The sequence below is a fragment of the Schistocerca serialis genome, chromosome 1, assembly GCF_023864345.2.
Source record: "Schistocerca serialis cubense isolate TAMUIC-IGC-003099 chromosome 1, iqSchSeri2.2, whole genome shotgun sequence".
Taxonomy (NCBI): domain Eukaryota; kingdom Metazoa; phylum Arthropoda; class Insecta; order Orthoptera; family Acrididae; genus Schistocerca; species Schistocerca serialis.
Genome location: NC_064638.1, coordinates 1,091,317,742 through 1,091,345,074, shown reverse-complemented (window position 1 = coordinate 1,091,345,074; position 27,333 = coordinate 1,091,317,742). Strand labels below are relative to the sequence as shown.

The 27,333-nt window shown below is 43.4% G+C and overlaps 1 protein-coding gene and 1 non-coding gene across 2 annotated transcripts in view; both read left to right on the top strand.

Moving 5' to 3' along the window:
* LOC126416087 (uncharacterized) overlaps positions 1 to 27,333 on the top strand; it is a 691,436-nt gene that overhangs the window by 100,863 nt on the left and 563,240 nt on the right. The gene's annotated exons all lie outside the window — the stretch shown is intronic.
* Trnap-ugg (transfer RNA proline (anticodon UGG)) lies at positions 22,606 to 22,677 on the top strand. The gene has a single exon. It is a non-coding gene; the product is annotated as a tRNA-Pro (tRNA).

Here is a 27,333-nt window from a genome sequence, read left to right as displayed (position 1 = left end):
GCATTTGGAGCAACGTACATCTTCAGTTCCTCGCCAGTGACTAGAAGGCTACTCAGTGAGGTAATTTCAGTAAAGGGAAAGCTGTAGAATAAATATGACTCCCAGTCATCAACGCTAAAGTTGTATTTTGGTAGCCTGATACATAGGTTTGTACATCGAGAAAACTTGTCCTGGTTACAGACTAAAAATAATTTGGTGATAATGCAAGGAATAAAAGGAATAAATCCCTCCAACCTTCACGTACACGCGGTGTTAAAACAGAAAAAAAAGTTTTATCCTAGCACCAAAAATTGGCTAATAGGAGATATGCTACATTTCTCAGTAAGTAAAGGCAAAGAAACAGTAAACACAGAATTCCTGTCATATGTCAGTTACTGAACGGAATAGGTAGGTGGTCAAATTACAAAATAAAATTTGAAAAACTATAAACACGTTAGTTGTTCTGAAGAATTAACGAAGGCATACACACAGAAAAATAGAACGGTGAAGTCCACTTAGCTTGCACAAAATCCCTATGCACCACCATTTAACTTTTGTTAAACTGTGTTGTTGATGTTGACTGGGGACCTAGAAACGACGGAGAGGCTCCGCCCCCGCCGCAGCCGCAGTGGTCGACAACCCCACGACAACTACCGCAGTCCACTTCACCCCTCCACCGCCGCCCCACACCGAACCCAGGATTATTGTGCGGTTCGGCCCCCCGGTGCCGCCCCCCCCCCCCTCCCCCCACCCAGCCAGGGAACGTCTCACACCAAACTAGTGTAACCCCTATGTTTGCGTGGTAGAGTAATGGTGGTGTACGTGTACGTGGGGAAATTGTTTGCGCAGCAATCGCCGACATAGTGTAGCTGAGGTGGAATAAGGGGAACCAGCCAGCATTCGCCGAGGCAGATGGAAAACCGCCTAAAAACCATCCACAGACTGACCGGCTCACCGGACCTCGACAGAAAGCCGGCCGCGGTGGTCTAGCGGTTCCAGGCGCTCAGTCAGGAACCGCGCGACTGCTACGGTCGCAGGTTCGAATCCTGCCTCGGGCATGGATGTGTGTGATGTCCTTAGGTTAGTTAGATTTAAGTAGTTCTAAGCTCTAGGGGACTGATGACCTCAGATGTTACGTCCCATAGTGCTCAGAGCCATTTGAACCATTTTGAACCTCGACAGAAGTCCGCCGGGCGGATTCGTGCCGGGGACCAGGCGCTCCTTCGCGCTCTGGAAAGTCGTGCGTTAGACCGCTCGGCTAACATGGCGGGCTAAACTGAGTTGCTTAGATAAATCTGTAATTAATGAATTGCAAAAAAAAAAAAAAAATAATAATAAAAAATAAAAAATAAAAGCATAAAAAAATTTAAAAAAGCAGTTGGCAGCTGACCCTTAAAATGAACAAATTTAGTGTAACGCGCACAAATAGAAGTAGTTTCTGTTGTTTTTTTTTCAGCTCGAAGACTGGTTTCATGCAGCTCTCCATGCTGACATATCCTATGCAAGCCTCTTCATTACCGAATAAGCATGCTGTCTGCATCCTTTTTAATCTGCTTACTCTTTTCATCTCTTCGTGTCTCTCTATGATTTTTACCACCAACACTTCCCTATAATTAATTCAATTTGTGGTAAGTTCCTAAGGGACCAAATTGCTGAGGTCATCCGTTCCACACTACTTAATGTAACTTAAACTAACTTACACTAACGACAAGACACATACCCATGACCGAGGGAGGAATCGAACCTTGGACAGGGAAGTCATGGGAACTGTGGCAAGGCGCCCAGACCACGCTGTTACTCCGCGCGGCCTCACTTCCCTCCAATACTAAATTGCTGAGCCCTTGATGTCTGAGAATGTGTCATATCAACCGTTCCCTTCTTTCAGTCCAGTTGTGCCACTAATTTCTTTCTCCCCAATTCTATTCAGTACCTCCTCATTAGTTCCTCCTCATTAGTTTTGCGATCTATCCATCTGATTTTCAGCATTCCTCTGCAGCATCACATTTCAATAGCTTCCTATTCTCTTCTTGTCTAAACTGTTTCACTTCAATATGTAGTTACACTCCAGACAAATAGCTTCAGAAAATACTTCTTAACTCTTAAATCTGTACTCGATATTAACGAATTCTTCTTCAGAAAAGCTTTTCTCAGTATCAACAGTCTTAGCGATGATGCAAAATTCCTCTTTCATTCCTTTTCCCCAGTCCATATTCACCTAATATTTTTTTCCTTCTCTTCCTTTCCCTACTATCGAATTCCAGTCCCCCATTAAAATTAAATTTTCGTCTCCATTAAGTATGTAAATAATTTCTTTTGTCACATCATACACTTCTTCAATCACTTCATCATCCGCGGAGCTAGTCGGCATATAAACTTGTACTAGTAGAACGCCGTTGTTGACCAATCAATAATCTGTCGCAACTGTCAGTTGTCTAGGAGTGTCCATCAGGAGTAATTTAATGTACAGCACACACATAAATCGTGTTATAGGAAAACAGATATTACGTTGTGAGTTGTAAGGAAACATAATTGATTCACAGAGGAGATTTCGTGTAGGGATCACTTCCGACCATTTCTTACATTTTGTTTGTCGGTCCGCCATCCTTTCCAATATGGGCAGAGTGAGATTTCAAAGAAGAGGTGATCCATTTGTCACAGGTTTGTTCAGCTAGTTGTTCTGATGAAGACGATAGATGTATCAACCAAAGTTAGAGTTTTAATTGAATTCTGACGCGGCACGAATACTGAGAATATTGCATAAAGGATGTCGTTGGGAGGAACTTTAGTCCCGTATAAATATTGATTCGGCCATTGGATGCCGGTTCGCAAGGCAGTTGAGCGGCCGCCGAAGGTTTTTCACGAATCTGGGTGCGCGGGATACACCTTTCGACACGACGGCACTTGAAAAGTCCAGCAACCGCTCCGTCTCGGAGCGTTCCCTTCCTCAGCATCCTGGATATGGCTGCGATCAGACACGATGCTATAGCGCGCCTTGTCCAGCCAGCGACAGAAGAATAAGCAATTAAAGACTTTAAATCAACCTGACTAAAACAAATAAATCTAACAATAACTCCACCAGATAAACTCACAGACAACCAGAAATAATTAAACTTCAACCCCAAATAAGAAATAACCTTTATTACACGAAAAATTCCATAACCACCTAGCTTCAATAAAACACCAGCAAGAATTATTCTACCAGAAACAGGAGCCTCTACGTGGGCCTTAGGAAATCATAAATGAACCAAAAATATTGGCATCTTAACTAAAAAGGCCAAAATTATAAAAACATAAAATATAAAATAATAAGAACCAAAATCACTCAATAAAAGGAAATATAAAGTATTATAAAAATCATAAACCCTAAATAAAACTAACAACAAAGGCAATCTAGCAACCAAAGTATACAAAATTAAATAAACACCAGCCTGCAACCGCTCAGGTTGATAACCCCAGTCTAAAATCAAAAGCAAAATAGGAACCACTCTAGCCTAAAAAAAAGTATATATATATATATATATATATATATATATACCAGAAATAATTAAACTTATTAATATATATACCAGAAATAATTAAATTTCAACCCCAAATAAGAAATAACCTTCTTTCTTTATATAAGAAATATATATATATATATATATATATATATATATATATATATATATATATATATATATATATAAAGAAAGAAGACTTAATCTAGTAAATGACCAATAAAGTATAATGAACAATAAAGTATAATTTGTTGGCGATGGCCCGATCAAGACCTTATGACATCCCAGTCACGTAACAAACCGCACTGTTCCATACCAACGTCTCGACAGGAACGCTCTGTCTAATTCACCTGGCCACGAGTATAAAATACCACAAATATCATCCGTGGTACATTGTCAGACAAAAAAGTGAAGCCCATAGAAGACCAGGTCGGGTGTATCAATGTAATTTCGTACACGTACAAGACTTCGCGGGTACGTGATAGATAGACCGGCCACCATAGAGCATTAGTGTTGTTCGCGTGTAGTGAATAACATGGACATGCCACGGGTATTCGTGTGAAAGAGCGTTCTCAGAACCTCACAGAATTTGAAAGGGGCCTCATTGTGGTTTTAAATTTGGCGCCCTCTGGACGAATATCCGGACTTGTGGGGCATTCGGATGTGGCAGTGGCTAGTTGATGGACTGCACGGGAACGTAAGGGCAGCTACGCTCGCCGTCAAATTTCCGATCGACCATGTATGACCATCACAAGGAAGAATAACGAAGCACGTCGTGACCCATTCACGTCTGCGCCTGTTATGTGAGAACAAGTAATGGACTCCCTGCACCATTAGTCGTAGACTAGCAGCAGCCGCACCACGGAATTACGGTCCCATGTGTTGGCTGCCGTTAACACCACAACGCGAACGGCTGTGTCTGGAGTGGTGCCATTGCTGGGAATCGTGGGCTGATGATGAATGGCATCGCATTATGTTCAGCGATGAATCGTCGTTCTGCACTACCCCAGATGTCGGTGAGCATGGCAGCGACCTGGGGAGACGTCCCATTCTTCCATTCTTTTGGAGAGGGACAGCGGTGTTATTCCTGGTGACGTTGTCTGGGGAGCCGTTGGGTGTGAGTTTCTGATATGCGAATGACCGAGTGAACACAGTACATCACTGTATTCCTGTGTCATCATGTGTTACCTCTCATTCGACAGTATCGTGGTGTCAATTATCTTCAGGAGACTGTTCATACACACATGGATCGTGTCTCTATGAACAGTATGCGTGATGACAAGATACTTCCACGGCCAGCAAAATCCCCAGATCTGTCGGCGACGGAACACTGATGGGACCAGCTCGTGTGTCAACTCCATCCCAATGCGAGTATCCAGAACAAGCAAGACTAATTACAACAGCAGGAGTCAGCGTGCCTCAGGAGAGAATACAACGTCTTTATAACATCCTTTCCAACGGAATCAGTGCACGCATCCAGCCCATGGAGGATGCTGTTTTATACTGATAAATGGGCCCATATTACCAAGTTACATGTAAATTTGACTCGATTTTGTAATCACTGAAGAACATCACATGCCTTCTCACTCTGCGAAGTTTCGTTTTGTTTGTTCCTCTGGTTGATTCACTTTTTTCGTCAGGCGGTGAATTATACGAAGTCCTCCGGAACTTAGGTTGCTCATAACTGTTCTTCACAAGACTCACATGTTACATTTTTGTACCGCTCACATTATATTAGAAGGTTGTTTACATACTGTGTTGTTACAACGTACGTAGCAATGTTATCTACGGGTGATAACTATATGAGATACTGGTAGACATTAATTATGGTTCCTTTGTTTGTTTGTGAGCGATTTCACTGTTTCCACACATATCTGTAGTTATTTAAGCAAGAACGTATATAGCATATTCATCGATGCAATGCATTGTGTCTGACACTACACCTATGAATCCTGTTAGACTGCACTGAAAGTTTGACACGGTCAATTCAATTAAATATCTAGGCATAACATTGTTGTAAAGCGTCGCAAAATTTAACGAGCACCTAAGGTCGGTTGTAGGGAAGGCGAAGGATACGACTTCGGTTTACTGGAAGAATTCTAGAAAACCGTAGCTCGTCCATTAAGGAGAACGCGTACAGAACATTTGTACGACAACACTGTTGTGTACTGCTCGAGTGTTTGGGACCCCCACCACGTCAGATTAAAGCACATCGAAGCAACTGATGCGTGCTGCTAGGTTTGTTACCGGTGGGTTCTATCAACACGCGAAACTTACGGAATTGTGCCATGAACTAAAGTGGGATTCCATGGAGGGAAGAAGACGTTCTTTTCCGAAACACTACTGAGAAAGTTTAGAAAACTGTCGTTTGCGACATACTGCAAAACGATCCAACTGCCACCAACATACACGTCGCGTAAGGACCCAGAAGATAAATCAGGTACAACTGCCTGTAGTCTGTTATTTTTTCCTCGGTCTATTTATGAGTGAAAAAAGAAAGGAAATAACAGCAGTGGTATAGGGATTTGGTTGTTTTGAGGGGAGGATATCAGACAGCGAGGTCATCAGTCGCATCGGATAAGGGAAGGATGGGGAAGCAAGTCGGCCGTGCCCTTTCAAAGGAATCATCCCGGTATTTGCCTGGAGCGATTTAGGGAAATCATGGAAAACCTAAATGAGGATGGCCGGACACGGGATTGAACCGTCGTCCTCCCGAATGTGAGTCCAGTGTGCTAGCTACTGCGCCACCTCGCTCGGTCAGTGGTATAGGGGTCTTCCACTACGGACCGTATGGTGGCTTGCGACGTATGTAAGTATGTATGTATATATGTATGTTTTGATATGCTCGTTTGTACAATGCCAGAACATGATCATCATTTACTTGGCTTTATAGTGATCGTTTTAAACCACTCTGACGTATGCTATTTCTTTTATTTTGTGACAGAAGCCGAGCGTCTGCATGGTTTCACACCAGGATATCGCAGAATGAATAATTTTCTGGTCTTTCAATTAATGAAACAAAATGCAATGAAATATAAAAGTAATTTTAGCGTAAGTAATTTTGTAGAGCGGCACTGTACTATACTACATCAGTGACCGCCAAATCGTCGATCGCGAGCTACTAGTAGCTCGTGGGGACATTTTCCATAGCTCGTGGTAACACTCAGGCTCGCTACCCTGAATTGCTCCACTGAGCTGGGGCCGCACTAATGATGACTGCTTGTTTGTCCGCGCAATGGCCATTGTCAGTCATGAATACTACATTTTCGGCCACATACTTGATTTTTTACGTACATTTGCTAACGCAGATGGTTTGATTTACGCATTGACACTAAACTAGTTTTGTTCTAATGATGGCGTGTTCAAGCAAAAACAAAAAGCCACTTTCATTTGGAAGGGGCAGCCTAAGTTCTTTACCCTGGCGAAGGACAAGTGCGTGCGTCTACAGTGTTATGTTAAGTGTATCAGTTGGAACGAAAATGAACTTTGAACTTCGAACATCACTTCAAAACCTTCTCTGAGGCATTGAAAAGGATTTGCCACTGGATTCTGCTCTACGGAAAGAAATGCGAGGCGCCTAAATTCCAAACTTTATGCTCAGTAATCATCTTTTAAAAAAATCATCAGACAAGAATTAATCCGCAATTGAGGCGTCTTCCAAAGTTTGAAAAATTATTGCACAGATTGAAGAAAGCGAATTAATGAATACTGCGTTTTTAGAAGCTGCCCATTCATTATTTGGTTGTCTCACAAATAAAAGTGAGATGATGTTTACTATTAAATCTGTACAGCTTTTTTCAAATAAAGTAATGAGGAGGAATGGGATTATGAGTTCCGATTCTGACGTTACTTCACAACTCAAAACTAACTTTAATCGCTGTAGCAGTTTTTTTCCCTACAGCTTGACAAACCGACTGATATTGATAAAACTCAGTTGGCCCTGTGTGCAAGAATGGCTTTTGATAATTTCGAAATAAGACAGAGGCTGGTAAAGATTATACTACTAACAGGACGCACTGTAAGACAGGATAGATTTTTATCAGTTAAATGGCTTATCAACTCTGAAAATACTCCTGTAAAGAAGTTGGTGGACTTAGCAATTGATGGAGCACTGCGGAGGCGGAGAGAAGGGATTCATAGTCTTGTAAACAAAGTTAGAGCATATGCAACTCAAGAGACGTTTGTTCAGACCACTGACCGATGTCACTATGGTGATCCATTGCTTCATGCGGAAGTTCGTTGGCTTACCAGAGGCTGAGCTTTACAACATTTTCAAAAGTTGCTTCCTGCCTTAGCAAAATTCTTGGAAAAACGAGGCGAATCCTTCTGTGAACTAGAAGATCCAGTTTGAATGCAGGGTTTTGCTTCTCTCGCAGACATCACAGAAAAGTTAATTATCCTTAACTTGCAGCTGCAAGTTAAGAATACAGATATTGGTGCAACAAGTTTATATGTTGCTTCATTCTCAAAAAAGGTGGAACTGTGAAAAAAAATCTCATACGAAGTGAATATAAACAGTTTTCCTATTTGCAACGGATCCCAGGCAAACGAGGCTCTTCCAACATCTCCTTACAACACCAAAAAATACGTTGAAATTCTTTCGGATTGGGGAAGTCAATCCAAAAACGCTTCCAATATATCAAAATTATTTCAGTTGTTGCATAGTTTGTGAAATTGCTTTTACAAAAAAATGGTTCAAATGGCTCTGAGCACTATGGGACTTAACTGCTGAGGTCATCAGTCCCCTAGAACTTAGAACTACTTAAACCTAACTAATCTAAGGACATCACACACATCCATGCCCGAGGCAGGATTCGAACCTGCGACCGTGCTTTTACAGAAATTGATGCTGAAGAGTTCTCTACTGGTGTCATGGAGCATTTTAATTTTTCAAGAAACAGTACTGCAGTGGAGTTGGAAGTAATTGATTTTTAAAATGGTTTATCTCCAAAATCGCTTTTTTCAAGCTCTGAAAGTATTTGGCCTCTTATTCCTAAAGAAAAATATCTAATTTTGGTCAATGTTGGTCTCAACGTGAAGGTAATGTTCAGCTCTACATATTTGTGTGAGGTTTCTTTTTCCGGTATGAAATTTATAAGAAGTAAGTACAAAAACATAATGATTGATAGATCACTTTGATCCTTGACATCTTCTCACTAAAATTAATAAGAATTCTCACATTTGTAATCTATTACTAACTACACTTTGGCTTCTTTCTTAAATACAACTGAATTTCAATTCCTTTTTCTTATATTAAAATTCACTTCATACTTTCTAAAAATGAAAGTTTGTACGCAATAAACGAATGTAATTTTTTTTAAGTTATTATGTCTGTCCTAGTTTCTTTTGGAAGCTAACATTAGATTTTAAAAATGATACGGGGGCTCACGAGCTTCATAAGTATGTCGACTATTGTACTAGATAAACAATTCACGATCGACAGTGAGAGGTAGGACGAAAAAAAAAAAATGCTTTTTATGCCTACATGCAGTTTCTTTTTAAGAATTTATAGTCTTATTTCAACCCACTGGGTGAAATAATGGCGAATGTTGTTACCAGTATTAGTAATCATGTGTTGATCTGAGGATATTCAAGACCATTGCAACTAATATTTCTGGTTTACAGCGCCGGAATTAAGTAGCAGGTATCTCGTAAGAGGAGCGCCTCTAATTGAGAAAACGTGAAACAAATGTAGGTTTTTTAATAAGTATCAGTCACCATTTGAGCAGAAAAAGCTTTGGTAAGTGAGTGATTTAATTAAAGATAAATTCAAAAGATAAATTTACATTAACTGGTTGGCAGCAAAGATACTACGGATTATCTGATTCACTGACGAAGTTTGTGAAGGCTACAGGTTAAGTGAACGAGTGATACCGACCAGAGAGGCGTGTTTGTAAGCGGATTGTCTCCCTGCTGCCGCTGTAAGCAGTGTTTACGGTCGACGGAGATCGCCCGTGATGGCCAGCTGGTCATTAGCAACGACTCGTGACCAGCGCGTCAGCCATAACGTATCGGCTCTTAATTAGGGCCGCTGCCAGTTGTGGCGGGCGCTACACTTAAAAGGCAGGACAGTCCATGTATATCCAAGTGAGTGTGCTGGGAATGCGGCAGTCACTCAAGGTCAACACGCGCACTTATTATACTTCATCTTGTGTGTCACCAAGTACACCAAAGAAGATAGACATGGAAAAACTATGAAGGAATTCATAATTTGTATGTTTGGGCATAAGAAATGACGTCAATAGGACATTTAATCGGTGCTACTTTCAGGTCCACTGGAACACTTATACGGCTCTAAACACTTCTTAGACACAGGCAGTACATCAAGCTCCATAGCAGTTTATCTGACATTCAGTTTGCGACGGATGAAATGATTCCATCTCATACAAGTGTGGAGGACTGATACAAGCACAATACCAAGTGTTGCTGTTTGCACTGTACCAGACGAAATAACACTCATCGGTAACAGTGATGGGTTCTTAGCTTTACCCCCGGAGACGCCCGGATTATACTTTAGCAGGTGAACCATTAGATCACTTTATTAGAACATGAACAAGACGAAATACTCAACTTGGTTACACAGGAAGGTCATGAGTATTTATTACAGTCGCTAAACATTAATATATCATTTGGTACAGAACGAGATCTAGTGTCTTCTCGCAGAGAAAAACCGGCGATAAACATGTATGGAGATCTCCGTCTAACACAATTTTGGCACTCCCGACTCGGCATAGAGACGATGCTATCGTCTTCAGTGATGATTGCTGGTCAGCGTAACTGCACGTAAACGAGCTAATGCGGTGACACATAGAAACTCTTAAGGGTATGTCTACGTCATCAGCCGGCCGGTGTGGCCGAGCGATTGTAGGCGCTAGAGTCTGGAACCGCGCGGCCGCTACAGTCGCAGCTTCGAATCCTGCCTCGAGCATGGATATTTGTGATGTCCTTAGGTTAGTTAGGTTTAAGTAGTTCTAGGGGCTGATGACCTCAGATGTTAAGTCCCATAGTGCTCAGAGCCATTTGAACCATTTGAATCTACGTCATCTTCTCTTATTTCTCGTTACTTCTGGCAGCGACTACGTTCCCTAGTGGTTCCATCATGTGGTAACCAAACCTGCAGTGGCACTTCGCTTTTCGGATCACACCACAGTTTGAACATCTCGTCAGCACCAAGGTCGGATGACTATGGATGTAGATATCAGACAACAAATCCTAATGTTTGGCATTCGATCCACAATCAGGCCTAGATATTTTTCTGTTACCACGTTTACACCTGTAACAATGATTCACGTACGTGAAATGTCCGCAGCTCGTGGTCTAGTGGCTAGCGTTGCTGTCTCTGGATCACGGGGTCCAGGGTTCGATTCCCGGCCGGGTTGCGGATTTTCTCTGCTTGGGGATGGGTGTTTAAGTTTTCCTCCTCCTCGTCATCATCATCCTCCTCTTCATCATCATCATCCTCATCATTCGTGTCAGTGGCTAGATTGGATTGTGTAAAAATTGGACTGTGCAAAAATTGAGACTTTGTACGGGCGCTGATGACGGCGCAGTTGAGTGTCCCACAAACCAAACATCATCCCCCCGTACGTGAAATGTGCAGCGTGGTTTGGAGTCCACGTGAAACTCTACGTGTGCCTGTAGCTGGTCATGACGAAAACAAACATTTCAGTAGTTGCATGCACAGTGCCGGTATTAAAACAGTGTACTCACAAATCGAGATCATAACCGATACTATTTCCGAAGTATCGGTACACTGAAGAGCTTAGATGGTTTAACATACACTGCCTTAAAATGGAGCGGCCGGAAGGGGAGGAGGAAACGTAATGAAATTTCGTAGGTTGAGAGAATATGTTATTTCAGTGATTACAAAACAGAGCCATATTTACAAAACTTGGCAGTATGAGCCCAATTATCAGTACAACGCTGCACCTCCTCTGGTGAGAAGAGTGTAAAAGTTGTTATATCCGCTCCTGAGGCAGGCTGGCCTACAAATGTTGGGGTACTGTCACTGTGGCGGAGTTGACGTTCGAGCTGGTCCCATACGTGTTTACAGGGGACTGATATGGGGAATACCTCAACACCGAGCAGACACTTTGTAGAGACGTGTCATTTGTGGACGAGCACTGTCTTCTTAAAAATGACACCATGATAAATTTCACATGAGAGGCACCCCACGAGGACACAGAATTTTCTTGATATACCAAAACACTGTAACAATGGGACTTCTCCCCAAGTCGCTGTCAAACATCCCGACGATTCATCGTCGAACATATCGCGTCGCAATTCATCACCAGTCCCCACTTCCTGGTCACGGCACCACTCCAGACGCAGCCGTCTGTGTCGTGTTGTTAACGGCAGACTACGCATGGTATAGTAAATTATACAGCCCGGCTGCTGCTGGTCTTCCACCAATTGCGCGGGACGACACAATGTTACAGGGAGTCCATTACTTGATCTCTAAGGACGATCGTGATGTGGAGTGGCTGCGATGTGCTTGATGCACAATACGGCGATCCTCCATTCTGGTCGTCAGAAGTGGTCGTACGCAAACTTGACGGCGATTATGTCTGCCTTCATGAAACTTCCTGGCAGATTAAAACTGTGTGCCGGACCGAGACTCGAACTCGGGACCTTTGCCTATCGCGGGCAAGTGCTCTACCGACTGAGCTACCCAAGCACGACTCAAGCCCCGTCCTCACAGCTTTACTTCTGCAAGTACCTTGTCACCTACCTTCCAAACTGTCTTCATGTTTCCATGCAGTCCTATATCAGACCACTATCATATCCGAATGCGTCACAAATCTGGGTATTGCAGGACACGACCAGCCGCCCAAATGGCGACCCACAACGAGATCCCTTTCAAACTCTTTCAGGTGCTGACAACACTGTCTCATACGAGTACATGACATCATCGCATTCTTCACAGTGGCCACGTATCGGCTGGTGCTTTTCACGCCTTTTATATACCCTACCAGGCTTGGTAACGACACTAAACACAAACAACAAAAAAGCGCTCTGATGCCAGTTCTACCTGAAACTTCCTGGCAGATTAAAACTGTGGGCCGGACCGAGACTCGAACTCGGGACCTTTGCCTTTCGCGGGCAAGTGTTATACCGATCTTTCTTTTAAAAAAAAAAATCTCATTTTGTTCGTTTTCGTTCGTCGCAACTGCTCGGGGGGGACGTCTCAAGACACCCGTTCGTCATTGATCCATTAACTCAGTTTTTCTTTTATTACAAAGGGCAGCTATTCCTCTGACCGAACAGCTGAGCTACCGTGCCGGCAACTGAGCTACCCAAGCGCGACACACGCCCCGTCCGCAGGAGCGCTTCTGTGAAGTTTGGAAGGTAGGAGACGAGATACTGGCAGAACTGAAGCTATGAGGACGGGGCGTGAATCGTGCTTGGGTAGTTTAGTCGATAGAGAACTTGCCCGCGAAGCACAAAGGTCCCGAATTAGAGTCTCGGTCCGGCACACAGTTTTAATCTGGCAGTAAGTTTCATATCAGTGTACACTCCACTGCAGAGTGAAAATTTCATTCCAGTTCCATCTGGGACCGAGAAATGAAATAATATACATAACCGCAATAATAAAGTTGAGTTAAATACATTCATGAAATTTAGAATAGCGCATACTATTATGTCCAGACCATGTCATCATGTCATCTCACTGCAGCCGAATTCTTGCCGCGCGTATTCTTCTCGGCTGCAGACAGTACACTACGTACATAACCAGCAAATCACCATTCGGTGAACGGCGGAGAGTACCATGTGCCACTGCTATAGTCATACATCCTTCCGACCGAGCACTAATTTCTCTTATCTTTTCTGTGCGAGATGTAAGTTTGTGGCAGTAGTGCGCTGAAAATCCCGTTTTTCAAAACTTTCTCAACAGTTCACACAATGTAGGCTTTCACGGCCGGTGTTAACTTCACTTAAAACTTCCGGGCTGACAGCTCGTGGTCGACATGTAAAACTTTCCGGTAAAATTTCGTTTCCGGCTGCGGGAGTCGTCCTTAGAGGAGAAGCAGCGAACTGCAATCAGAACTCGAGGGAGAGCCGAATATATAGGCAGTACAGAGGGCACCATAATCCATCAAATGACGCCAGCTACGACACTATCTCTGTTAGTGCCAACATTCTCGATTTAAAGTAATCGATAGTCATTCTGTCGATGCAAAGTCGAGATCCACACTTTACGTAACGTGACAACTTCGTCTTTTCTGTTAAAATTATTATGGTGTTTGCAAATCTCAATAGTGTCTCTATATAGTGCGTATTACAGCACGATCTCTTCGATGATTAACCTCTGCGTACACATGATCCGCTATGGCCGTTTATCCGTATGTCCTCTTATGTTCAACTAAACGGGTGATAACACTTCTTTTCATAGTAGCAATATATACTAATAGTCTACAAGTACAAGGAATCTTATATACACCCGTTTCAGCCAAAGGATGTCGTATATCTTTTGTCGTTCTTAAATATTCTTTTATCATCCTGGGGTGTCTGAAAATAGTCTCAACTCGATACTTTTTCATCACTTTCGCAATGCGATCTTACTAATAAACGGAAGAAAAATTTTCTCCTTGGGCGTTCACTGTTCTTCGTTTATCCTGATTCTTTCCCTAGGGCGGCTTCATCTTTGAGGATATCTCCTGCAGCCGAAGACGAAACATTAGGGGAAAATTTTACGTATCGTCCACGGGCTGTCAAACCGGAAGTTTTAAGTGAAGTTTCTCAATAGCATTTCCGTAATACTCGCATGTTGCTTAAACCTACCGCTATCAAATCCGACTTGGCGGGGATCCCAAACGCACGAGCAACACTCAAGAATGGGTCGTACAAGTGTTCTATATGTGGTCCCCTTTGTAGACGAGTTACACTCTCCTAGAAATCTCCCAATAAACTGAAGTCGATCGTTCACCTGCCTACATCCGACTTCAGATGCTCGTTCCATTTCATGTCGATCTGCAACTTCACGCTTTGATATTTAATCGACGTGACTGGGTTAAGCAGCATGACTACTAATACTGTGTTCGAACGTTATAGTATCGTTTTTCCAAATCATCTGCATTAATTTACCACCAAGACGGTGTTTAACATATCACACATGTTTTCAAATCAGTCTTCGGATTGAGAACAGCATTAATTTAGCACGAGGAGGTCATTACAGACGAAGAACCAGTGAAGCAATGCGGTGTTCAAATTACCCTTTGGATTGAGGCCAGTGTAAGTTACGACGACGATGAGGCCATTAGTGAGGGAGAAGACAAGTATGAGATGAGAAATGAGCAGTGTCGCTTTCTGATATAATAGGTGTATGCGAAACAGACATATAAACGTGGTTGTAATGGCATGTGTTGACCGAATTGCTTATGTAGCAATAGTGGTCAAAGCAAGGCACATATGGTTTACGACGAGGTAAGGCATCCACTCTGTGATCAATAGTGTGTAAGGTACGTCCAGGAGAACCGCTTGAGCCACAACAGCCCGGCAATTGTAGCGCCACGCGTCACACGATAAGCGATTGGTGATTGAGTGCGCCCAGATGGCTTACGATCGCGTGCCCGAAGCAAGTGTTTTGCTGACTCCCTAACACTTGCGTGCATGGTGTCACAATGGACCGACGAATGGCAGTCCTCATCTTCAGATGAGAAATCGCGCTTCAATTTCGCCCGCGGTGATGGTTGCAATCGTATCCAGCGACGTAATGGGGAGACCGTCGATTCGATTACCCTGGAACGCTTAAACGTATCTTGAAACTTCCTGGCAGATTAAAATTGTGTGCCCGACCGAGACTCGAACTCGGGACCTTTGCCTTTCGCGGGCAAGTGCTCTACCATCTGAGCTACCGAAGCACGACTCACGCCCGGTACTCACAGCCTTACTTCTGCAAGTATCTCGTCTCCTACCTTCCAAACTTTACAGAAGCTCTCCCCCAGGCTGTGGCTAAGCCATGTCTCCGCAGTATCCTTTCTTTCAGGAGTGCTAGTTCTGCAAGGTTTGCAGAAGAGCTTCTGTAAAGTTTGGAAGGTAGGAGACGAGATACTGGCAGAAGTAAGGCTGTGAGTACCGGGCGTGAGTCGTGCTTCGGTAGCTCAGATGGTAGAGCACTTGCCCGCGAAAGGCAAAGGTCTCGAGTTCGAGTCTCGGTCGGACACACAGTTTTAATCTGCCAGGAAGTTTCATATCAGCGCACACTCCGCTACAGAGTGAAAATCTCATTCCGGTAAACGTATCTTATTTTCAAGGCGGATGTTGTCAGGCATGAGTGACACAAAAATAAAAAAAGCTGGTATACGTGGCTCACTTTCACTCTGCAGTGTTATAAGGGACCACTCTTAAGGGTAATTCATAAAGCAAACCTAAAGTTTTCCTAGTCCGAAAGCGTGCAACACGGTTTATTTCTGTCGTGAATTCAAGACTGTCCTGCAGTGGCCTGTTTAAGGAATTGGCATTAAAATTAGTTCATGGAATCAATACTACGAGAGTGGATCAAAATGTAATGCCTAGAGTGTCACAAAAAAATTAATAATGAACATACAACAGCGGACTTGTCCAGATCATAGTCCGAACTGTCCTCTGCACAAAACTATATTCCAACATAGTCACCATGTATTTGCACACATTTGCACCATCGTTGCACCCAGGCAGACAAACCAGTTTGAAAAAAAAAACAGGGTTATGTTCATGTAAAGGTTTTAGTTTGTGAATGGTAGCGGTAATTTAATAAAACCGTTACATACTTCTTGAGACAGTCACGGTCGAAAAATAGTCAAAAAGGGTTATGCTTCCTGACCCACGGTTTTAAAGCTGTTTTAACTGGTCCATGAAGGAAGTTTATGGGGACGTTAGCAACGTGCAGCGTAGGGTGAAGACGTTTGCTAACGGAGAAGCGGACATTGCAGATAAACCGCGCACCGACCGACCGACACCATCTGTCACGGATGTCAGACGAGGGTATGCTGTTGATGTGATTTGAGGAGACAGATGAGTTAGAGATCACAATCAACAGCTTTAAAATCATTCCCAGAAAAATGAGTCCAGAACCAAAACATGAATTTTTCCTGACGTTTTGATGCCTCGGTCGAATGATGGCGCGAATGTGTACATATGCATGGTGACAATGTTAAACGGTAGTGTGCTGTAGATGACAGTTCTACACACTTCAAAAAAGTTTTGCATCACCCCGGTTCTCAGAGATCTTAAAGACAGACGTTGACTATGGATACTGTATCACAGACACAGTCCCTTTGACTCTTCAGAGATGTCACTAAACTCGCCAAAAGATATAAACAACCATGCATGAGCAGAGCCTATTAGACGGAGGGGGTCCGACAGAAGATCAGTTCCAGTCTTTCCATCAGGAACGAGGTACACGGCTCGTGTTGTCTGTAGTTCAACCATGCCTAGACGGTCGATACCGAGGTTCGATCGCGTCCGCATTGTTACTTTGTGCCAGGAAGAGCTCTCAACAAAGGAAGTATCCAGCCGTCTCGGAGTGAACCAAAGCGATGTTGTTCGCACATGGAGGAGATACAGAGAGACAGGAACTGTCGATGACTTGCCTCGCTCAGACCGCCCAAGGGCTACTGCTGCAGTAGATGACTGCCACTTACGGATTATGACTCGGAGGAAACTTCACAGCAACGCCGCCATGTTGAATAACGCTTATCGTGCAGCCACAGTTCATCGTGTTAACGACTCAAACTGTGCGCAATAGGCTGCATGATGCGCAACTTCACTCCCGACGTCTATGGCGAAGTTCATCTTTGCAACCACGACACCATGCAGCGCGGTACAGATGGGCGCAACATCGTACCGAATGGACCTCTCACGACTGGCATCACGTTCTCTTCACCGATGAGTGTCGCATATGCCTTCAACCAGACAATTGTCTGAGACGTTTGGAGGCAACGCCTTAGACACACTGTCCAGCGAGTGCAGCAAGGTGAGGGTTCTCTGCTGTTTCGGGGTGACATTATGTGGGGCCGACGTACGCCGCTGGTGGTCATGGAAGGCGCCGTAACGACTGTACGATACGTCAATGCCATCCTCCGACCGATAGTGCAACCATATCGGCAACATATTGGCGAGGCCTTCGTCTTCATGGACGATAATTTGCCACCCCATCGTGCACATCTTATGAATGACTTCCTTCAGGATAACGACATCGATCGACTAGAGTGGCCAGCGTATTCTCCAGACATAAAACCTATCGAACATGCCTGGAATAGATTGAAAAGGATTGTTTATGGACTACATGACTCACCAACCACTTTGGGAATCTACGCCGAATCGCCGTTGAGGAGTGGGACAATCTGGACGAACAGTGCCTTGATGAATTTGTGGATAGTATGCCACGACGAATACAGGCATGCATCAACGTCAGAGGACGTGCTACTGGGTATCAGAGGTACCAGTGTGTACAGCAATCTGGACCACCACCTCTGAAGGTCTCGCTGTATGGTGGTACAACATACAATGCGTGGCTTTCATGAGCAATAAAAATGGCGGAAATGATGTTTATGATGATCTCTATTCCAGTTTTCTGTATAGGTTCTGGAAGTCTCGGAACCGAGGTCATCCAGAACTTTTTTTGACGTGTGTCTATTAATTCCACTGTTATATATTCATAATTAAAAGTTTTATGACGAGGGACGCGTTACTTTTTAATCCACTCTGTAGATTAAAGATGTAAAGACACTTACTTTAGCCAACAATGTGTCGATTATTCAAGGACACACATTCAGTAACTTGCCAGAACCAATAAAAAGATAGGCCTTTAATACAGTGCAATTAAAAGAATACTACAGGAGTTACTGATGGCCAGATCTTTCGACACAGGGACGAATTTCCTCAAAGTACCAAGGGATTTATATACCGTCAAGACTATCAAATAACACGGGTGTCACGTATAAATCTCACGTCCGCTCATGCGGTTTGTATAAGTAAGGGTTGCAAAATTGCCTTATGGACTTCAGTGTACATATATTTGTTTGTTTGTGATAATTTGATATTAGCTTTCAAATGAAAGTATGTTCCACATATTTAATTTATAAATTCCCTTGAACCTCATTTCACTTACGGAAGAAAGAACAGGGTTTAGCGTCCCGTTGATATCGAGGTCGTTGGGGACGGGGTACAAGCCCGGAATGTTCCAAGGATGGGGAAGGAAAGCCGTCGTCCGTTTTCAAGGGAACCATCCAGGCATTTGCCTCCAGTGATTTAAGGATGCCACACGAAACCTAAACCTGGATCGGCGGGATGGATTTGAACGTCGTCCCGTGGAAGGAATATGCTAGCTGCACAAATACAGAATGGACTCCTTTGTTCCGTACAAGTCACGCACAATATGAATTACCGGGGCAGATGTGGTCCCTCTGAAATAATGTGAAGTGTTGGATGAGAAGCTAAGCTCTACAAGTGAGATTAATGGCTCAGCTCTTGACTCTCATGCCAGAACATGTGAATGCCCAACGATACCGCCCATGATCCTACCGCGATCTCACTACTGCGACAGCGAAGGCAGGCCGTTGGCTGGAACATTTGTATTTGTAATTGTAATGAACATCAGTAACCTGTGTCATGTACTACGAGGGTCATTTCAATCGTAATTCACAGGGTAGACTGGATGGTGCAATTGAAGTAAATCGAAACTGAACGCTGTAGGTAAAAACATTTTGTTTCATCTGTAGTGCAGTCGTCTTCTTAAATAATGTTTGCCCAGGTCTCGACAACTGGGACCACTGAAGACATCAAACTTTTACGTGGAAAAAATATCATCAAAAGTCTTCGGCGCTGGATAGGAAGTTTGTGGCTGGTTAACAGTCAATTGGAGTACATTTTTTGTCGCCTAATCGCTCTCTTAGTGAAATGTGCGCTCAAATGATGATCCATCACCACAATGGCCGAAAACAAAGATGGAAGAAGAGTGAAACTTGTGACGTATGCTCAAGAATGGGCTCCTCGTGAGAGGAAATTTCTCACATGACAGGGATCCGACTAACTTCAGTACTCCGAAATCTGACAGATGATTTAAACGTGAGAAATCCTTCTGAGCGGTGGATCATGCCATGCTGAGCTTCAGAACTGTTGCAGAAATGTCTGGAAATTACAGCCTTGCTAAAGCGAAAGTTCGTCGTTGAATATCGTGCATACATTGCGGTGATAAAAGTCATGGGATACCTCATAATATCGTGTCGGACCTCCTTTTGCCCTGTGTAGAACAGCTACTCGACGTGACATGGACTCTACAGGTCGTTGGAAGTCCCCTGCAGAAATACTGAGCCATGCTGCCTCTACAGCCGTCCATAATTCCGAAACTGTTGCCGTTGCAGGATTTTGTGCACGAACTAACCTCTCAATAATGTCCCATAAATCTTCAAAGGGATTAATGACGGCCGATCTGGGTGGCCAAATGATTCGTTCGAATTGTCCAGGATATTCTTGAAACCAAACGCGACCAACTGTGGCCCAGTGGCATGGTGTATTGACATCCATAAAAATTCTGTCGTTGTTTGGGAACATGAAGTCCTTGAATGGCTGCAGATGGTCTCAAAGTAGCCGAAGATAACCATTTGCAGTCAGCGATCGGTTCAATTTGACCATAGGAGGTTCATTCCATGTAATCTCAGGACCACAACATTATAGAGCCATCACCAGCTTGCACAGTGCCTGGTTGACGGCTCGGGTCCATGGTTTCGTGGGGTCCGCGCCACACTCGAATACTAACACCAGCTCTCACTAACTGAAACCAGGACTCATCTGACCAGGCCACGATTTTCCATTAGTCAAGAGTCCAACCGATATGGTCACAGGCCCAGAAGAGGCGCTACAGGCTGTCTCGTGCTGTTAGCCAAGGCACTCGCGTCGGTCGTCTGCTGCTATAGCTCATTAACAGCAAATTTCGCCGCACTGTCCTAGCGGATGCATTCGTCGCATGTCCTATATTGATTTCTACGGTTATTTCGCGCAGCGTTGCTTGTGTGTTAGCACTGACAACCCTACGCAAACACTACTGCTCTTGTTGGTAAGTGAAGGCTGTCGGCTACTGCGTTGTCCGTGGTGAGAGGTAATCTCTGAAATTTAGTATTCTCGGCACACCCTTGACACTGTGGATCTCGGAATAATGAATCCCCTAACGATTTCCGAAATAGAACATCCCACGCGTCTACATCCAGCTACCATTCACATGAATCACCTGAGTACAAATGACAGCTTGTGTGCTGTACCTTGTGTGCGCGATACTGCCGCCATCTGTATATGTGCATATAGCTAACTCACGACTTTTGTCATCTCATTGTACATTTCTGTATCGAATTTCCGCGAGCGATGAAACTTGGATGAGAGTCTTCGAGGCAGAATGAGTCACACTGAAACTGGGCTTGAGATCTAGCTTCGCAACGAACAAAGGAATTTCGATAAGCTCAGTCATAGATTATGATCACAAACGAATCGCCATGGTTGATTAATTGGTTGATTTGGGGGAATGCGACCAAACAGCGTAGTCGTCGGTCCCATCGGATTAGGGACGGATGGGGAAGGAAGTCGGCCGTGCCCTTTCACAGGAACCATCCCGGCATTTGCCTGGAGCGATTTAAGAAAATCGCGGAGAACCTAAATGACGACGGCCGGACGCGGGTTTGAACCCTCGTCCTACCGAATGCGAGTCCAGCGTGCTACGAATCGCCATTATAGACACAACTGCATAGGGAACAAATTTCACAGTACCTTATTATCGTGACGTCGAGCCGATATTACATCCTCACGCAAATGTTGCGTGTACTTTTTTCGTGCTGAGCCAGTCACCAGATAACAACCTTTTTGCTCCAAGACAGAAAGAAGGTCAGCATTGATCGTAATGTTATCTATATTTAATTGCAGATTTACATTTCAGCTAACAGAGCAGCTATCGTCAGTGCTATAAATGCAAAAATAACACAGGAATCAGACATTTCAAAAAGCACTCCACCCAAGAACCGTGTCACAGTTGTACAAAATGCCAACTGCACCATTACACACCGTTATATATAGTCATGTAAACTCAGCATATTTAGGACGACACATATTACAATATAACCAAATTGAGACTGCTGTTTACGTATTTACACAGCTATCCACGACTTAAGCCATCTTGGATGGCTAACGCTCTCTATTTTCATTATCCATATATAAAGGTGGGTTAAGGTAACGTTTGTAATACGAATAAAATTATAGCTGCGCTGTTAGCTGAAATCTAGATCTGCAGTAAAATACAAATAATACACTATTATGACCCATCTGATCTTTCTGTCCTGGATTACATCATGGTCGTGTGGCACAATTATTCCCATGGAATCAACCTGATTAATTATTTCGGTCACATGCCAGAAACTTCAAGCAAAACTGTGCATTATGTTTGAGAAATGTCACCTCATGTGGCTTACAGTCTGTAACACTTCGGTTTCCTTGTTCAGCGACGAAACAATCGATATGTTGATCTCATTTTCCTCCTCTAGGTGAACTTCCCGTTTCACCAGGTGTACAGGCTCAGTATCGTGGATCAAATAGTAAAGCTTCCCAGACTGGGAATGTCGATCATAAATATTGTCTCCGTGTAACCCAAAGGACTGCAAAGAAATATTAAACAAATGCGAAATTAATTCAATTATTTCCGAAACTACCCTTGTATTTTGCACGACGTATTAGTAAACATACACCATGCGTTACATTTCAAGTTTTACATTTTATTTCTGTCATGGTAACTTTATCTTTTCTGAAATCCAAATCGACACTAGTCCTACAGGATCTTGTACAGTTGAATTCTCTAAGAACTGATAAGTTCAATTATCCACATAACTCAGCTCTTTTATAAGGTGTTACAGATTCCATTCAGTGACCGACACTGAACACAGGAATCGACAGAGGAGGACGTATATAGAGGTTTAACGGAGAATAGGTTCGCAACATGGATAAAGCCTGCAAACTGGCGTGCTTGCTCACATTCTCTTTGCTGGTAAGTTTCTTGTTTACTAACTTGCTTGAGGAACGCGCGAGGGTGGTGAGGTGTTGGCGTGACTCAAGGACACTCTCACCACTGAAAGCGAGCTACAGATGTGAAACCTGAAATTTCTTTTTCTCAGCTGGCTCAGTGGTCTAGGGGTATGATTCCTGCTTTGGGTGCAGGAGGTCCCGGGTTCAAATCCCGGCTGAGCCCTTCTATTTTGCCCTTTCATATTTTTCCTGTGCATACTGTGCCACTCATATGTGCTAGAAGGGAAACTCTTGTCCAGTTTTCTGAAACTAGTACATGGCCTGTTATTTGAAATCCTGCGGCGCTTCAAATTATAACGAAGAAATTTAGCAGAAGGATTTACTTTTTAACAATGTGGGAAATATGGTGGAAAATACTAGAGCAAGGGATTCTGCTATGTGCGGGGTGTGCTGACAATTTTGAAACTGTATCGTAATTATCATCTTTTGAAATTAATCCATACGCACCTTTTTAAAACTCTGTAGCAGATTTTCTGCGAATCGCTGTATCCGTTCAAACGATTTGGAGAAAGCTTCGCGGTAAGCTGTTTTTTGAGATCTCCTTCAGGTATGGTATGCTTTGTACACAGACGACCAAAGATGGGTCCGTTCGCGAAACTCTGTGATTAGCTGGTGCGTTGTCATGATGTGATCTGAAGCAGAATTTATTTTAGACGTTTCTGCATGATGCATTCGAAGAATCTGGGCAGGTGCACTCCAAAATACCAACCTGAAGTACTTTCTTGGTTTCATAGACAACAATGTTATTGAAGTGGCCACTTGCCATAAAGAATGTGCACATCACACACCGAAATCTTTTCACTTTTGCTGGACGAAGCTCTTCGGGGTGGACAAAAGTTTTATTTTAGGCTCGAAATGGTATAGCCGTATTTAACAACTAATTAACGTATTAAAGAGAGGGTGGGCAGAGGGGTGGTTTAGAGAAGGGATACAGTGACGTAGAAGGGGGTTAGAGGGGGTAAATTTCCTCGTAATCAAACCTTGAGACAGTTTTTTGGGTCACATGCCAGATCTGCATGGTGTCTTGTGGAATGATGGCAAATGACACTATTGATAACCGTCTGTTGTTGGGGATAAACCAGCCTATCCCCTTCATGGTATTTGAGAGGTGTAGGCTACGTAATGACACCGAACTGCCTCACTTTATTTCTCGCTTTCATCGCAACCAACCTCACATACACAACACTCCGCTTTACATGTCCCCTTTACAGTCATCACCTCTAGTATGTGAACTGTTTCACTTAAGATACACGACATGCAAGTGATGCAAGATGTCGAAGTGTGCGCATTGATACAGTTTTAGCTGATGACATTTGATTAACAAAACTTATACTCTGCTAAAATTAAAAGGGTTTCGTCTCAGTAAACAACTTATTTATAGCGTCCTTGTGAGCCCTGTGCAATAATTACGACGCAGTTAGCTATGCTAAGTAGCTGTGTTCGGTCTGCGAGGAACAGATCTTTCCAACAGTGGTTTGTGCAGTTCGATACTTACTTCAGTATTATAATTTTTGTCTTTGCTAAAGCGACCCATGAGGTTAAATTTAATGTAGAGTACTTTATGGAGTGCTGGTAAGAGAGCTTGAAGGTTGCAGCAAAATATTCGTGTTCAGTAATTACCGGGTACCATGTTCACTCGAAAGTACACCTGTCCAATTTCCCCCCCCAATATTATAGAAAAGTTATATAATATTCTCACTATCAAAACTGATACAAATAATTTTATCGACACTGATAATAGTAGCAGTAAGAGAGACATGTGTACGTAATAAGTAGAGCAAGGACGACAAAAATTTAAAAAAACTGTCTTAGAAAAAGTTTGCACACATCCACATGGATAACACTACTCGCAGACAGCTGGGGATATTAATTCCGTCCTCGGTTGGCTGGAGGCGGTGGCGACAGGAGGGGCATTCGGCCGTCCTCTGACATTAACAGTGCCAAATCCAACAAGAACCATGCCGACCCGGTCCAGGTACTGGATAAAGGCAAAAGAAAAAGAAGACTGTTTGGTTACCTTTACCAAACATCAGATATACCGCTTCCCATGCTTGCGTAGTTAACTCTGAGAGGCAAAATGACGTTTTCTGAGGGGTTAAGACAAAAGGGTCACGAAACTAAATTATTTTTAAAAAGTCAAAACTATTATCACTATTTTATTAGACAATAAGACTGGTTACATAAGTTACCTATTGGTTCTTTTTTTTCTCTCAAATACTACCATTAATGCGTGGCACAATGTGGTGGAGGTTGTGAAACGAATGTATGAACGACATCTTCCTCACATAGTCCACCTTATAAACACATACTTTGTTCTTTGTACCACGTATGTATGACACTAAAACTGAACATACATATCTATCCCGTATACTTGCCTCATGAAAATACCTTCTCCGAGTTGTTCACTGTGTACGATCGTGGCATCACGAGAAAACCGAGGAGCCGCCAGCACCATCCATCGGGGGCCAAAAATTCTGAAGATGGCTTTAATATAAGCCGAAACCGCTTAATAAACAAATATTACTGCGATCTTGACTGTTGTTTTTAACCTAAATCTGTCTTTAAATTAACTGATTTTAAATGAGGGTGCACCATGTGGTAGAAGAGAGAGGGGTGCTGCAGAGGAAGCGTGATGTGTAACAAGTATCTGCTCTTACTATGGATAGTTAGTTTCCTTTTCTGAGAAGGAATTGTAGGTAGCACTCGCAATGCGCTGATAACGGCTCCATCGTTCTATAAAGAAAGGCAGTTTGAAATAAGCAGCAGTAGATGTCTCACTAACTCATTAGTACTATAATATGTCTTTCGTCACTTTAAAAATAAAACTGTTTAAACAAAATTCTTATTCATTGTCAGATTAAGTTATGTGCTGATGTTGAAGATGGTGCGGGAGCAAGAGGAAGGGTACTAGCTAATATCTGACTGCATTCAGGGGGTAATGGACTCTAAACTGTTTCGAACCACTGCATTAAATTTTTCAACCTTTGGATTTCCCAACGATTTTCTGTAATATTAACTTTCTCAGACGATCCAACAGCAGGATAAGAATTTTTACAAAATAAATTATGGGAATAACTCGTCAAAATAGCCGTTTCACTGTGATCATCAGAAAGAAAGAAAAAAAATTAAGGAAGCTATACACCTCGAAAGAGCATTTCACAGCTTTTTCAAAAGTTTTAGATTTTGAAAGAGACCACTTGGGTAGACAAAACGAGGCATGTTGGTCATTTAATCAGAGTGAAGGATAAATGAATGGGCCGGCCGGAGTGGCCGAGCGATTCTACGCGCTTCAGTCTGGAACCGCGCGACCGCTACGGTCGCAGGTTCGAATCCTGCCTCGGGCATGGATGTGTGTGATGTCCTTAGGTTACTTAGGTTTAAGTAGTTCTAAGTTCTAGGGGACTGATGATCTCAGCTGTTAAGTCCCATAATGGTCAGAGCCATTTGAACCATTTTTGATAAATGAATGTAGTCGGATCAGCCGTGCTTGGGCAATCGCGGAGGAATGCACATATACCGTATGTCTGTTCTGCAGGGACCCAGGAGAATCGTGCGACAAACAGGTACTGATTGCAGGTCACAATTGTGCACCATCAAGAAATATGTCGCATGATAGATGCGTACAAAAACGGTATCGCACAGCAGGACGCCGTAGCCTTCGCGTCAACTGCATAAGGTTCGTTACAGCTACTGGTATGAGCGGTTTTCTTTGCTTTCTGCAGGGTGGGAGAGACGTTAGGAACAAAGGTCTTTGACTGAAAACTGATGACCATAAAAACCAATTATGGAATCTCTTGGGACGAAGAAAAGGAAGACTGAGTCTTCACGTCACATCAACATCCAGATCATAACAAATGGCGTACTTTCTTTGATTGCAAAATCAAATAGGAAAGGAAATCAGCCCTCTCTTTTACGAGGGATCAGTCTTGAAACTCTAATAATCATGGCACAGAATACTGAAGAGATAAGCTGCCAGTGGTCATTGATTTATACGAGTATCAATGAAGCAAGTTGAAAATTTGTGCCAGACCACGATTCGAACCCGAGTCTCTTGATTATTAGGCAGTTGCGGTGACCCCTATGCCATCCGGGCACTGTGGTCACCACACCCGCACGGACTACCCTAGCACGCCTCCCGACAGACCCAAAATCTCAGCTTATACCTCACACTACTGACGCGGTATCCCTGCTCATCATTAGCCTCATCACGCTTCTCGCCGATTCCCGTATAAGTTCGAGATTGGTGTGCATCTGTACTGAAGGGATCATTGGCCGTCATCGCCTTGATTATATATATGTGGTGTTCTTCTTTCGGACATGTCCGACAGAACAGACACCATTTTGACTGTTGTGACAACTGTGTCCGGATGGCATAATGGCAGAGCAACTACTTGTTAAGCAGAGCTGATAGTCCGTGCTGCTGCAAACGTCGTCGAACTGTTCGTGCAGATGGCTTTTGTCTTGCAAACGTCCCCATCTGTTGACTCAGGGATCGATACGTCGCTGCACGATCCGTTACAGTCATGCGGATAAGATGCCTGTCATCTCGACTGCTAGTGATACGAGGCCGTTGGGATCCAGCACGGCGTTCCGTATTACCCTCCTGAACCCACCGATTCCATATTCTGCCAACAGTCATTCGATCTCGACCAACGCTAGCAGCAATGTCGCAATACGATAAACCCCAATCGCGATAGGCTACAATCCGACCTTTATCAAAGTCGGAAACGTGATGGTACGAATTTCTTCTCCTTACACGAGGCATCACAACAACGTTTCACCAGACAACACCGTTCAACTGCTGTTTGTGTATGAGAAA